This window comes from Otolemur garnettii, unplaced genomic scaffold (assembly GCF_000181295.1).
Source record: "Otolemur garnettii isolate 467f Iridium unplaced genomic scaffold, OtoGar3 scaffold00027, whole genome shotgun sequence".
NCBI lineage: Eukaryota > Metazoa > Chordata > Mammalia > Primates > Galagidae > Otolemur > Otolemur garnettii.
The window spans coordinates 5,313,975-5,329,388 of record NW_003852422.1 but is presented as its reverse complement, the minus strand read 5'-3'; positions in this window follow the sequence as shown (position 1 = coordinate 5,329,388).

Genomic DNA, 15,414 nt, shown 5'->3' with positions numbered 1-15,414 from the left:
AGCATACACAGAAAATCCACATATTGTTTCTGACTCCCTAAAACTTACCTACTAATAGCCTTACTGACAGCATACACAGTAAAATAAAACATGTTGTGTATTAGACATGTTGCTTACTGTATTGTTATGATAAAGCAAGCTAGAGAAATTAAAATCATATTAAGAAAATAATAAGGAAGAGAAAGTCTATGTACTAGTCAGTATGTGGAAGGGGCCATCACAAACGTCTTCTTCCCTCTTGCCTTGTTGGCTGAGGAGGAGGAAGAGGAGGGGTTGGTCTTTCTGACTTAGGGGCAGAGGCAGAAGAGGAGGTGGAAAGGGAGGCAGGAGAAATTGACTGAAAAAAATTCCACGTATGAATGAACCCATGCATCAGTTTCAACCTGTGTTGTTCAAGGGTCAACTCAAATGAAACACTCACCCAACTTTCCCAGTCACTAGCTAATATGCATTAAGGCATTTCTTAAGACCAAACTTCCTTCAATCAAATGGCCTACATTTATATGACTTTATAAGGTGACCAGACATCCCACTTTTAGCAGGACAGTCCCAATTTTTAACAATTTGTCCTGCATCCTGTGGCATTTTTAAAAAGTCAATTTTTTCCCTATTTTTGGAAAGAATGCACGACAAGCTAGGGAATGGCGAGAGAACAGGAAGGGAATATATGGTTTTCAGCTGCCATGTGGCTATTTCGCCAGGATATGAGTTTTATATTATTTTTGTTAATTTTATAATGTGAAACTTTAATAATAACAGATAATTGTTGAGAACTGATTATCAAGAACTGCTTACCAAAGTTTGCATTGTTGATCAGTTGTTAGAATTCAACCATCATTGTTTGGACTTAATGAACAATGGCATTTTTTGGCATAGGCAATGACCAAAACATTTTGTAACTATCTCTCAGACGACACACGTCGTACTGCGTGCTAGTGCTAGTTAAACAAGTGATGTCAGCAAATCAGCTATTCAGATAATTTAGGTAAGTAATTTATTTATTTATTTCATGAATTTAGCAGACAGTACTCGTATTATTTATATTTTATAGTGGTGGCAAAAAGTCTAGCACCGGCCTTGAAAGTGACACTTACCACTGACGAGGTATCATTATTAAAAATATATATTGATAAGGAAAAGGTTAAATCTTAGGCATCAGCAAAAGTCATAATAGAGGACAAATGTTTACAAATATTTCATCATTTTGAAACAAATCATGTTCCATACAATAATACACTAAAAGTTGTGGGGTACGCACTGTCCTTACCAGGAACTAATGCTGAGACTGAACGCGTTTTTCCTATGGTAAATAAAGAAAAATCACAATTAAGTGTTGAGACTTTGAAAGTCATTTTATGTGTGAAATATAATTTAACAAATGCTTATGAAAAATTTCATGACCTTTTAAACAAGGACAGCAATCTAATAAAAAAAATTCACTCAAATGAGAAATATGCCAAAGAATAAAATAATACTATAAATAATTTTTAATGTATTATATTTATAAATTGTACTTATGTTGAAATTAAAATATATATATTACAATACTATTTTTGCATTCTATGAAAATTTTTGTTGCTCCATATAGACCAAATTTTTAATTAAGAACCCCCCCCATTAATGGTGTCCCGCTTTACCAATGTTAAAATCTGGTCACCTTACATTTCTATCAAATGTATTCATAGAATTCTTGACATTTTTATTTTTGTAGAGGAACCCTACTTGGACAATAACACAGAAACAGGAAAAGATAGAGATACTCCTGTTGTTTCTAAAACAGATTTGGGAGCATATACTAGTATATGTACTGTAGTAGTTTACTAATGCTGCCGTGACAAGTTACCACCAATGTACTGGCTTCAATAACACAAATTTTACCTTACTGCTTTGGAGGTCAGAAGTCTGAAATGGGTCCTACTGCTAAAAAGCAGGGTATTCGTGAGGCTGTATTCATCTTTGGAGGCTCAAGGGAGAAGTATTTTCTTGCTTTTATCAGTTCTTAGAAGATTTCTGCCTCCTGGGTCTCATAGACATGACCAGTACCACATTGTAGTACTGTGACAAAGAGGCCCCAACCTCCCTTTCACCTGTAAGACTCTTGATACTTCATTGTCCCCACCTGCATAAGCCAAGATGCTTTCCTTATTTTAAGATCAGCTGAGCAGAAACCTTAATTCCTTTTGCTGTCTTAATTCCCTTTGCCATATAAAGTACCATAATCACAGCTGTGGGTAACAGTGCAGGACACCTGTGAGAGTCTGTTATTCTACAAACCGTACTCCACCACCCTTGTGACCAAAAGGATCCTAGCAAACTATTTACCTTAGGTACTTTTACTCTTGACCTACTTCTACTTAGCATTTAACTTTTCCATGATACCGATTGGAGAAAAGGGGCAGTGGGACCTCAGAGACAAGTGATTAAAGAACAGTGATCAATGGATTCAAAAGGTTTATAAATTTCCAAACCTTATAATTTAAATATTAATGATGATGTTGTCCACACAAATGTGGTGGTGGTGACTTAAAAAAAAAATCAAGAGAATTATTTTGATTATATCTCTTTAATATAATAAAATAATTTTTTGTTTTTATTTAATTTTTTAATTTTTTTTTTGAAATTTCAGGTTAATGTGAGGGCACAAGACATCACATTGCAATATTTAAGTTTGTTAGGTAGAATTCCCCTTGTAGTCCTACAACTGTGTCCTACACTCAGAAGTGTGCCATATACCACTACATTGTGCCCATTAAGTGGGAGCACCCCACCCTTCCCTTTCTCCCTCTCCCTCATTCCTCCTCTCCCCAATTTGAATTAAAATGAGTTTTTCTTCTCTGTGGGCAAGAATTAGATCATATACTGGCTTTATGTTAGTATTGAGTACATTGGACATTTGCTTTTCTTTTATTGTGATACTTTACTAAGAAGAATGTGTTTCAAGTCTATCCAGATTAGACTGGAAAAGAGTAAAGTCAGCCATCTTTTCATGGCAGAACATGGCATACATATACCACAGTTTGTTAATCTATTCCTGAGTTGATGGGCATTTAGGTTTTTCCACATCTTGGCAATTGTATATTGAGCTGCGATAAATAATCTAGTGTAAATGTCCTTTTGGGTTTTTTTTCCTTCTGGGTAGATGCCTAGTAGTGGCATTTGGGAGTCAATAGGAGATTGATTTGAATATTTGAAGATTCTCCATACTTCTTTCTAAAGAGGCTTTAATAGTTTGCAGTCCCACCAACTGTGTAAAAGTGTTCTCCTCTCTTCCACAGCCACACCATCCACACCAGCATCTGCAACTTTGGGACTTTGTGATGTGGGCTAATCTTACCCGGGCTAGGTGGTATGTTAGGGTAGTTTTGATTTGCATCTCTCTTGTGATTAGGGATGATGACCATTTTTTCATATGTTTGTTACCCATTGGTCTGTCTTTCTCAGAGAAGGTTCTGTTCATGTCTCTTGCCCAGGGATAGATAGGATCATTTGCTCTTTTTTTGTTTGTTAATTTGAGTTCTCTTTAGCAGGACCCCACTCCTACCCAACATATGAAGGGAAAAAAATTAATAATTAAAAATTCAGCAGTATGTTGCAGGAAGGATCTACCAATACTGTCTTTCCAAAGGCTAAAGCTAGAAAGACACCCTAGACCATGAGCTCTTGACCTCCTTGAGCCAGATCAATTCTGTGACATAACACTCAGAGAAAAGAAAAAAATAAAAAACGAAAATTTAAAATTCTTAGTATATATGATTTAAAAAGGGATATTTTAGCTGTTGTATGAGAAATTATGTCAGAAAGATGAGAAAAGTAGAAAAATCTCTATCAAAAGAGAGAAAAAAAGGAGAGAAATAAAAAATAAAGAGAGACTAAAAGGGGCTGAAAACTGTAACAAGAATGGAGGAGCCCTTGCTATTGAAGAAAGTAGAAATGAAAAAATAAAAATACAACCAAATAAACAAAAGAAATCCAAAGAAACATATGTGTGTGTGTGTGTGTATAACTCTATGTGTGTATGTGGGTGTGTGTGCATGTGTAATATTGCTATATATTGTCTGAACTCCATGTTGCACTGTGGTGTTAGGAGATTGAGAACATATGGGCTAGAAGCCATTCTCTAGTTGCCATGGAGATCTGGTTCTGTTCTCTTGACTTAGTTGCACTCAATCAGAGCCTGGTTGTTTCATCATCATTCTGTCCTTGTAGGAATTCTGGCCAGATTCCTTACAGGGCATGCCACACAGTGCCCTCTGAAAATAATTCCTGGGGCCACTTAGCTCACCCAAAGAATGGATCTCCAATCTCTGCAGGTGCACCAGAGCCAGCCATGCACCAGAACCCTACAGACCATTTATCCCACATGACTGTCCCACAATGGTAGCCCAGCTAGCTACCATTCAAGCTGTCAGCTGATGGGATGTTGATTTGTATTCAATCCTGGCCAGTGGGCACTATTTGAGTCCATCCACTCATTCAACCCTTCCAAGGCTATTCCAGTGAGCAAGTTTATCCAAAATCAAAAAACTGCCGGAAAATCCTTCCCTGTTGCCGGTCCTCTGGGTGGGCTGGCTGGTCACTCCCTGCCCGTTCCCAAGCACTCTCCTTCTGCACTGATTTTCCTCAGCTCTAGATCTCCTTGCTTGCTCCTGTAGTCCACTACTGCTTCACTGCGCCCCCTGACTGATGTGTCCCTGGGTGGGTTTCCCCAGGCAGAGGTGGCTTGAGTTTTCTTTCCCCTGTGTGCCTGGTATGGCTAGTAAGGCCAGTCCACTATCTTGCTCCATTCCAACTAGAAATTAGGTTATTTAGAAGAATAGTTTTTTTCTTAGCATATGTCCAATAAAAAAACTGAAATTCTAAAAATATTGATACAATATTTATTGAAATGTTAGTACTTTAGAAAGTACTAATATTTTGGTAATAATCAGATTAACTACTATCAAATTAGTTTCATATACATAAAATATTTTTATATTTTATTCTACATATTTAAACAATGCACACATTTTAAAACTATTTTGGACCAATTTATGCCCATTTTAAAAAGATGTGTTATCCAGGGGAAAGTCATTCCTATGGAAATCAGAGTAAATGGGTGCCATTTCTCACTATACCAACACATAGCTCTTAAATCAAGTCAGATAATTACAGGGACATCTGTTTACTAAATAACAAAATGGAGACATTGCACTAGAATTCTATGAATATTTAAGAGTATGACCACAGGATGTTAATGTGAGAATCTTCATGAAAATGTTATAAATAACTATCACTAAAGCTATCTCAGATAGTCAAAACAATATAATCATTAGCATGTTACAGCCTCTGAAATCTCTCAATGAAGTTATTATCTGTTCACTTAATCCCAAAATTTTTTGGATCCTCAGAATAAACATTGGAGATACTGCTTTAGAATGTGGTTGCAACATTTGACATGACTAAATAAGTAAATATAATCTTTGTCTTTGAGAAATTATTCCCTTTTATTTCCACTCTGCAGTATTACTATTCCATCTGTCCTCCCCCAGTGTCTGTTCTAACTTTTCTGATTTTACTAATAATAGAATTTCCTCCCACCCTGAAGTTTGTCTGTGCATAGAGCCACTCAGCTAGAGACACAGTTTCCCCTTGTTCAGAAATATGGATATTCCCAGGTGGTACTCTACCTGCAAGCTGAAAAGTTAGCTGGTATGGATGTGATAAAATCAAACAAAACAAACATACACTCGTTAGACTCACGGGTCAGAGACAAAAGTCTTTCTTTCTTACATCAAAACAATATCCAGATGTATTAGTTTTGTAGGCCTGACATAATAAAGTATCACAGACTGAGTGTTCAATCCAAATTTGTTTTCTCACAGTCCTTAAAGTGATAAGTCCAAGATCAAGGTATAAGGCAGGACTGCTTTCTTCTGTTCTTCTAAGGCCTCTCTTGGCTGGTTGATGGCCATTTCCCTCTGTGTCTTCACGTAGTCTTTTCTCTGTGTGTGTTGGTGTCCTAATCTCCTCCTCTTATTAGGACACCAGTCATATTGAATTGGCATCCAGCCTAGTGACCACATTTGAACCCAACTACCTTTTTAAAGGCCCTATCTCCAAGTACATCCCCAGTGGAACTGGAGGTTAGTGTTAGGTCTGCCTGGATATTTCCTGGTTTCCTTCTAGTGGATATTCCCTCATTTCCCTCAAGAATGAGTAAGGGTACCAAGTTGGGCGGATGACATAGTGACTACAAACCCAAAGCCATCGTATACAAACAGTTTATCACAGAAAAGAAGGAATGGAAGTGAAGAAAGAAGTTGCACAATGTGAAAATAAAGTGAAAAAGATATTTAAGAGAGAGGAACAGGTCAATCTCCAGGACTGAAGAAAGACTCAGAATCTGACCACACAGTCCCTTTTAAAGGCACCTGGTATGTCCCACCTCTCTTCTGAAAGGATTGGTTGCTCTTTCCCACCCTTTGGGGTGATTGACAGGTTGGGGTTAGGAAACAGATCATGCGATAGGTTATATAACAGGTTGGTTATGTAACAATTTCTCCTTCCCAGCATGCCTCTTCCCCAAAATTTTCCATGAAACTCCACTCATACCATGCTAATTAGATGATAATGAGCTGTAGATCAGTTATAGGTCTCTAGGGATTCCTTATTGGGTATATTCCCAGTTGCAACTTGGTTCCCTGGCTACAATTTGATTCCCATTCTCCACACTTAGGGACTTCTCTGACACCTGCCTACTCATCATCAGACCTAAGGTTAGGACTCTGGCTTATAACTTTTAGGAGAACACAATTCAGTCTATAATAAAAGAGTATAAGCACTTTCATGCTTTGATTCTCCAAGGCCCAATTACCACAAGAAGTTATGAGAAAGAACAAATGTCATTGAGTTCACAAGTGAATTGTGTTTCAAGGAAATAACCTTCGCTGAGGGAGAGCAGGTCTTTCATAAAGGCAGGATGCATACCTGCCCTTTGTTCTGGAGGGAGGTAATATCTCTGTCCCCTGGGATTTCTGTTTAAACAAACATCCTGAAAACACGGCTCTGACAGATGACAGTCAGTGCATGCACTGCTTGGGAGATCTGTAAAGACCTGAAAACACCAAGGAGTATTACCTCTCAAAAATATACAGCCCTCGTTTCCAGATGCCTGCTTCACTTCTGGCTCATGCTCCAATGAATACAGCATTCCATTGGCTTCACAGAAGCTGGGACAAAATCCCTTGAATTATTCTCATTTGCAGTTTCCTTAAGCAACTTTTAAAAGTGTCATGTTGCAGATGGTACTCTGACTACTGGACAGAGATAAGTTGTGATGTCTGGAATGGGGTAGTCAGTGTCATCTGATGATCAGGAATAGCAATACCAATAAACAAACAGCAAGAGCAAATAAATTCGAAAGAAATAGCAATAGCAAATAAACTGGGCAAAGTACCAGCAGCCAGTGGCATCCTTGGTAACTATGAGAGGATGGGAAATGGCTGATATTTGTTAACAACTGCCCTCGTTTCCACCCTCTGCAAGCGCAAATAGAGGTGTCTTTGACCTGCCTCTCTCTAGTTTCCTAAGTGACTGATCAAACTGCTAACCACTGGCAGCAATCTAAGGATCAGTAAAAATCTAACCAGGTGCATCAGAGGGAAGATTGGCTGGAACCAAGAGAGGTCCTTCAGTGACGCTCACTGTGTGACCTGGCCAGGTTGACTTTTGGTCATTTGCGGTCAGCACGGAGATGAGCAGCCCAGTAGACTCATCAGGTTCCACTGGGCCAAAAGCTCTCAGTGAAATAAACCCTGGCATTTTAGAGATCTTCTCTCAACTAAGGACCCATGGAGCCAACAGCTTACTTACCAAGTTGCCACAAGGCCAGGCCCGCTATATTATTTAACCTTCCACTCCCATCTGCCAAGTGAGTCTTCCTGAATCCTTCCCTCCTTGTTAAGGACTGAGTCTGATTTGACCCACCCCCAAACTAGAAATCAGGGTAGAGACTCACAGGTCAGCATCAGGCATTCTTATTTTTTTCATGTGCTATAGACATACTTTATTTTTTTATGAAATTAATATTTACTAAGATTTATTTGGATCTTTTTAAAAATATATAATTAATTACCTGAAATTTTTTTATTGTTGGGGATTCATTGAGGGTACACAGAATCAGGTTTCATTGATTCCTTTTGTTAGATAAGGACCCTCTTATAATTGTGTCCCACCCCCAAAAGGTGAACCACACCCCTACCCTCTCCTTCCTTCCCTTCCTCAACTCTCCCCATCTCCCACCTCCACCATGTACTAGGACCTTAATTGTCCTCGTATCAGAATTGAGTACATAGGATTCTTGTTTCTCCATTCTTGTGATGCTTTACTAAGAATAATGTCTTTCACATCCATCCAGGTTAATACAAAAGATGTAAAGTCTCCATCTTTTTGTGGCTGCATAATATTCCATGGTATACATATACCACAGTTTGTTAATCCATTCCTGGGTTGGTGGGCATTTAGGCTGTTTCCACATTTTGGATTGTAAATTTAGCTGCAGTAAACAGTCTAGTACAAGTGTCTCTGTGGTAAAAGGATTTTTTTTTCTTCTGGGTAGATGCCTAGCAATGGGATTGCAGGATCAAATGGGAGGTCTAGCTTGAGTTCTTTGAGGGTTTCCCATACTGCCTTCCAAAAATCAGCATCCCTAATTATTAGAGAAATGCAAGTCAAATCCACCCTGAGATATGATCTAACCCCAGTGAGAATGACCCACATCACAAAGTCTCAAAACCAAAGATGCTGGCGTGGATGTGGAGAGATGAGAACACTTCTATACTGCTGGGGTGGGACTGCAAACTAAGGCATTCGATTTTTTAAATAATGTGCCAATTGGTTGTGTAAGGGAGGTAAGACATCAAAACCCAAAAGGGTGCCTGCAGATGCTCCTAACCCTTCTATGCATGGAGCACTTCTGCCCAGGAGAATCCCCCGGCAATGGAACTTTGGAAGTCATATTTAGCACATAGACATTGATTAGATAGCACATACCATCCTCTAACCAGCCTGTTCCAAGGACCTCACCAACAAGAATACATTAGTTTTCTTTCCTCATCAATGATGATCTGGCTACCTGTATGAACAGAGCCATAAAATCCAGATTGCCTCCTGTCCTTGACATTTCCCATCATATCAGGACAGATATGAATGGGGTCAGGGACATCTCAGCCACAGTCTTAATCATCTTCTTTAAAGCAGCTGAGGTGCAGTAGATAGGACAGAGGGATCTGGTCCAGGAGGAAGAGGCCCAGAGGAGAGTGGTGTTGGTCAGTTTGTAATAAACTTGTAATGTCTTCAGCAGGGTCCTTGAGGCTGCTACCATGTACTTGAGCTTGGGACCCCAAGATTCAGCAGCCAGAGTTATGTTGCTTTTTAGTGAGGGCCAAGGGTAGTCACTCTTTGGTTGAATCAAGGTTGACTCAGATATGATTCATTTTCTAAGGAACTCATCTTAATCCAAGTGAGTTGCTGTCCATTTCCATAATTTGACTTGAGTTTTTGTACAGATTTAACATGAGGGATACGGGTAGTTTCCTAGTAGTGGGGGTTGGGGGGATCAGCAAAAGTGTGTCAAGATGGTTTGAGGTCCATGTCCCTTCTCAACAGTCCACCTTCATCATTACAAACCCAAAGTAGGCAATGCCAAGTCTATGTTTCATCAAAGTGTTTTTCTTGGAAAGTTCTCCACAAGAGAATCAAATCTTGTTTAAATTAGCCAAAAAGTGTATTGAAAAACCTCTGAGAACTTTTACCATCATCTTCAAATGAAACAAATGGTCCTTGTTTCAGCCTGTCATCCTGCAGGGAAGCCAGCCCAAACGTCTGCCCGTGGCAGTCATAAATTCCTCTCATTTCATTCTCAGTGAGTGTTCCCTGAGAGAAGCTGAAATGTTCTGCCTGTTCTAGACAAATGTCAGTGCCAGTCATTGCAGTGTGGTGACCCTGAGACCGACTTATACACGGGCCAGGAAGCTCATGGAGAGGGATAACAACCGCCAGAGCACAGCCTGGGCAGCAGTCTCTAAACCCCCTTCATTGTTCAAACTGTAACTGTCTCCCCCCACTTTCTTCCATTCTACGGTCATAAAGTGAAGGCCCACCATGGCCAGGAGGCTTTAGCCAACGCGCTTCCTGCTGACTCTTATGGACTTCCTACAAATCCACTAATCGGAGGATAATGAGCTCATTCTTTCTCTACCAGAAAACTGGGTTTTTGTCCCCATCACACCACCTTTGTCAAAACTGTCAAAATCTCTGAAGGGCTCAAAGTTTACCCTATTTTCAAGGTGACAAGTTAGCCTCCTTAGTTTCCCTGATGCTGTCAAAACATAGGTGATTTCTGGACAGAAGGGGCTTTGTTACAGCAGCCACAGTATCCACAGTGTAGGCATTTTTTGTGACAGTTCTCTGCGCCCTAGTCCCCTCGGAGTTGCATGAAGACACCCCAATGACACATTTACACAGAGAGGATGGCGCTACAGGAGAGGGCCCTGATCTTAGGGAGCTGTCAGGCGAGCTGATGAGAGTTAGACATGCTGGACTCTTACTTTGGGGGGAGACATTCCCTTTCTCCTCCATGGCTGTTTGTCATACCCCAAAATCTTTGAGAAAATAACCTGAAACGGAGAGAACACTGTGTCTTACCCACAAGGTATGTGCAAATGTAAGGACCCAGAAGACTCATTGCCTGAGATTCTGTTGCTAGGTGCTAGCATGTAACTAAATTTTAACCAATAGACTAAGAAAGTAGTGTATACAAGTTCTACTTTAGTGCCTTCAAAAATTACAAATGTTCTTCCTTCCACGCTCCTTTTATGTCTGTCTGGGTCAAAAGTTCGCTTGGTACTGGTGAGCCTCTGAGGACAACTGCAGGTGGCAGCGGCTTTAGATGCAGAGACAGAAACCATAGGTGAAGAACCCCAGAGCTTCCCTGCCAGAGAGTCTCTGTGTGCCGTGTTGACATGAAGCCCATCCTCCCTCCCTGGACTGTCATGAGGGGGGGAAATAAGCTTTATAATTTTATGGTCTATGTGCTTCAGCAGCTCGGCCATAAGCTGATCTAATACAAACGTAATACTTCAGAGTATAGTATTAGTTCAGAGTATAATACGCATTGGTTACACTGGAGAAAAAATTCTATGCATTAGGCAGTTTAAAATAACACTTGCTAACATTGTTATCGAATTTGAGATTCCTTAAGCACTATTTTATCAGAGAACCAGTGGAGTTTTTCCTACTGTATGTGCAATTCACTTTATATCAAGAATATCTGGAATATATAAGAAAAAGTGAAGTAATGAAAGCAGAATATACTTACAAAACAGATATCTTACAATCAGAAATGTCAGATTCTCTTATGGGAATAATAAAAGGTTGAAGTGTTTACGTGGCAGGTACTACGTGAAGTATTTTATATTATTTAGATTTGGGGGCAGTAGCCAAACCAAGATTTCTCATAGTAACAAAGTGTCAATAGCATGTCCCTAGGCAAATAAATTTGAAATGTGCGATGGTATTTTTTAAAAACCTAATGTAGACGGATTGAGAGTAATCAAGCAAAAAGTAATAATTGAAACTCCAGGAACAGAATACCAAAATGAAATAAATTACAGAGAGATATTTTAGGTTAATGTGGGGAAGAATTACTAATTATAAATTAAGCTATCTCAGGAAATAAGCCAGGAGTAATACAGAGAGGAATCTTAGAAAAGTAGACGTGTGTTCAATTTAATAATTGCAGAAAGCACAAGGTACTTAATAGCATAAGGAAGTGATTGTCAAAGGCTAGTGCCCCACCTAACGCACCAGCTTTCCCTGGGCACTCCCTCGAAATGCATTTGCCCAGCCTCACCTCAGAGCCCATCCAACAGAACTTCTGAACAGTAAGGGAAGGGATTACAATCCGTGACTGGCTATACCCTTCTGTGATTCTGACATGGACTAAAGTTTGAGATCATTTATGTGATATACAAAAGGAAATCAATGGAATTTATTACTTTTCTCTGATAAATTATGTGTCATGCTTATAACTTCTATGGTCAACTTGTCCTTAAAGCATTTTTAAGATGAAGAAAGGAACCAACATTATCAGCATTGTCACGTTCAAAAACCCGAATACCGTCTCCACCCTAATTTTGTAGAGATGTGAAGAAATCCGTGGTTCATTTGGCCAACATATTCTCAAAGAATTTACTTTTTATTATATTATTTTCCCCTCGTTGGAAATTTAAACTTCAAAATAAAGAATGAAGTAGTAGCATTGATTTTAGAGCAATGGGTCCAATACATGCATGTTTGTTTTTTTTTTTTAATATATTGAGTGATTCTAATGGATTAGCACCAATTTATTCTCCTGTCTAAAGTATACTCTTACATATGTAAATTGCTCAGAAAACTATAAGGAAATCAATCTTTTTTTTCCAATTAGATTCACAGCTGGTGATTCTAAATTTGACCTTTTTAATGACTCCATAAATTTCGTACGTTTGATTGTGTTATATTTATTGCAGCCATTTGACTTTCATTCTTGTTTTTAGCAAATTAATTTTTCAGAAGTTAATCTCAAACACAGTTGCTAGCAAGATTCTTTTCTTGGTTCAGTAGTTTGCTAGTACAAAATATTAACAATAAGCCTAGGGAATTCTTCTTAATCTAAAACAAAACAAATAAACAAAAAAGCAGTCTGGGAGACACAGACTGTTGTGCTATGATAGTTGCTATGGATACTAAGCTCCTTCCCAGATTCGAGCTAAGGGTATGAGCACACATATTAGCCGTTTGATTAACTTGTGATTTTATTCAGAAATGCTGTAATTCACACACTTGGTATGTTCTACCATAGATTAACATATTTTCATTCATAGATAAGATAATTATGAGAAGAAAACCCTTCCTCTCTGATTTCAGATTTCTTTAGAAGAATAAAAATACATCAAGAACAAATGTGTGAGACTTTAAATAATAAATCACATTTATGAAAACCTGCACAGCCAAGAAAAACTTTTACACTACTTTGAAGTAAGAAATAAAGAATAACACTTTTAAAAAGCTTACAATATATCTTAGCAAAACTGTTTGGATGTAAGTGTCATAGTCAGGTTTGTGAATAAGACTGTCATCAGCAGCATTTTCTATAGTCCACAATCTTACCTTAACTGAAGTTCATTTATATGTCATTGGTTAGAGTCATGTTGCTAGAAAAATATCAGCAATTTTCTTTTTTTAGCCTTAGGCAATACAATAGTTTCTTTTATCCTTCACTTATTAAAAATGCAATCATATGTGTAGAGATCTATTTAATGATAATAGAATACTCTGATTTTTAACTCTCCTATCTAAGGGGAGATAAGAGATCCAAACGAGTCACAGGCTGCACTGAAATTACATCGCCACGTACTTGGTGACACTGTTTTCTGCTACTTGTACAATTTCCCTGTCTTCTGTTAAAAACATCTCATTTCTCTGATAAAGAGAGTTGTATTGCCTAATAGATTTTACTCTTTACAACAGATTAATCACCTTAGGCCCTATATAAACAACTATTATACATACATAATAGTTAAAAATAAAAAAAAAAAATAAAACAACAACAACAAAAAGAACTAAGGGGAAAAAAAGAAGAAACAAATTCATAACAATCTTAAATATTCTCAACCCTGCCTTCAACTCCATCCAGACAGCAGTTTACAGGTGCGACTGTTCAATTCGGGATTTGCTGAGGTCCAGGCCCTGCCTCTGTCCTCTCAAGCTTCTTACTCTCCATTGGCTTTTCACCCTCCCACCCATTCTGCCCCACTTCAGGGGAAAGCACATTATCCATCCTTTGGGAATTATGATTTCTCTTGTTCATTATGATATTTAAAGAATTACTAAATCAAGAAAACATTTTCCATTATTACTTTTTGCTTACGAACTTACCCTTTGAAGTATTTGTCCTTTATAAGTTGAAAAGCATAGTTTTTGCAGATGAGTCTCAGAACCTCAGATTGAGAAGTAATTAGCTAGAAGACAAATAAGTAATTCAGACTCGTTGTCATTTTTGCTATTCAATAATTTTATAAATAACAAATGTATAAAATGACTACTTTAAAATAAGCTTTTCTCTTATTTGGACATATTTAAAGGGATATTGTATCATATACATTTAATACTAGTTTTTGAGTTTAAATTGAGGAAGTACTGCTTTAAACAATATATAAAAAACATTTCGGCAAATTATCAATTATTTTTCTACAAATTTCTAAAAAATGTATTTTTCAGGCCTATCCTCTACATATTTCTCTCACAATTGAAGATTTCTCACAAACCTAAATATACTACCCCAACTTTCTTAGTTTAGACAATGTGAAATGGCATCATTTTATACACAATGTTGTGATTAATTCATATAATATTGAAACCAGTTTACCTTAGGATTTAATGAGGCCTCTAATGTGTGTGTGTTTGGGGGCGGGTAACAGAGAAAGAGAGACAGGGAGAGAAAAATAGAGAGAGAGACCTGAGATTTTGGAAGGCCATTCAATTTTACCCTTAGATAGTTTCTTTTTGGAAACATGTTATTCAAAGTAGCAAAACCATGTGCTACTCCTCAGCATCACAGACACCCACTTTCTCATGCACGGAATTCCCAGTGTTTCCCTTTACCTGAGATCCTATCTCCCCTTCATTCAAACACCAAATGCACAATAAATCCAATAGCTGAAATATAAGCCACATTTTTCATCACATTCTAAAATCTGACGATTTTACCCACAACATACCCCATATGTATCACCAAGCCAGAATTTTATAGTCATGCTAAATGCCTTACTTTGAAAGATGAAAATGAAAACAGCACAGTGGCCACTGGTCCACTATACGTCCGTCGCCCCCTGCACAGTAAACCTTCCAGTGAATCCGTTCAGCTAGTGAGAGAATTCTCCACTTCACCCCTTCTGGTCATCAGTATGTCTGCCTTCTGAAGACTGCAGACTAGTTCTTGCAAGTGAGGTCTCTATTATTAGGGAGGCCCAGCATGAGGCTTGTCACTATGGCTTGCAGGCTTCCTCTTTTAGTTCTAAAGTTGGGAGCATCAGTTCTAGCTGACACACTGTCCTTCACACTGAAAGAGAAACTTTAAACACTCTTCTAGGAGTACCTGGAGTTCACCAAGTAATCTGCGGGTGGTTCTGCTGCTGATTTTGTTATTTGTTTCCACTGTCCTCACGGCATTATCTGCAGAGGTCCTTGGGGGGAGGGGTCCTCATCAGAACACACATCAGAGAGCGTTCTTTCTTGCTTCCTTTTCTCTCTCCCTCTCTCTCTCCCTCTCTGCCTCTCTCCCTCTCTCTCTCCCTCTCTCCCTCTCTCCCTCTCTGCCTCTCTGCCTCTCTCCCT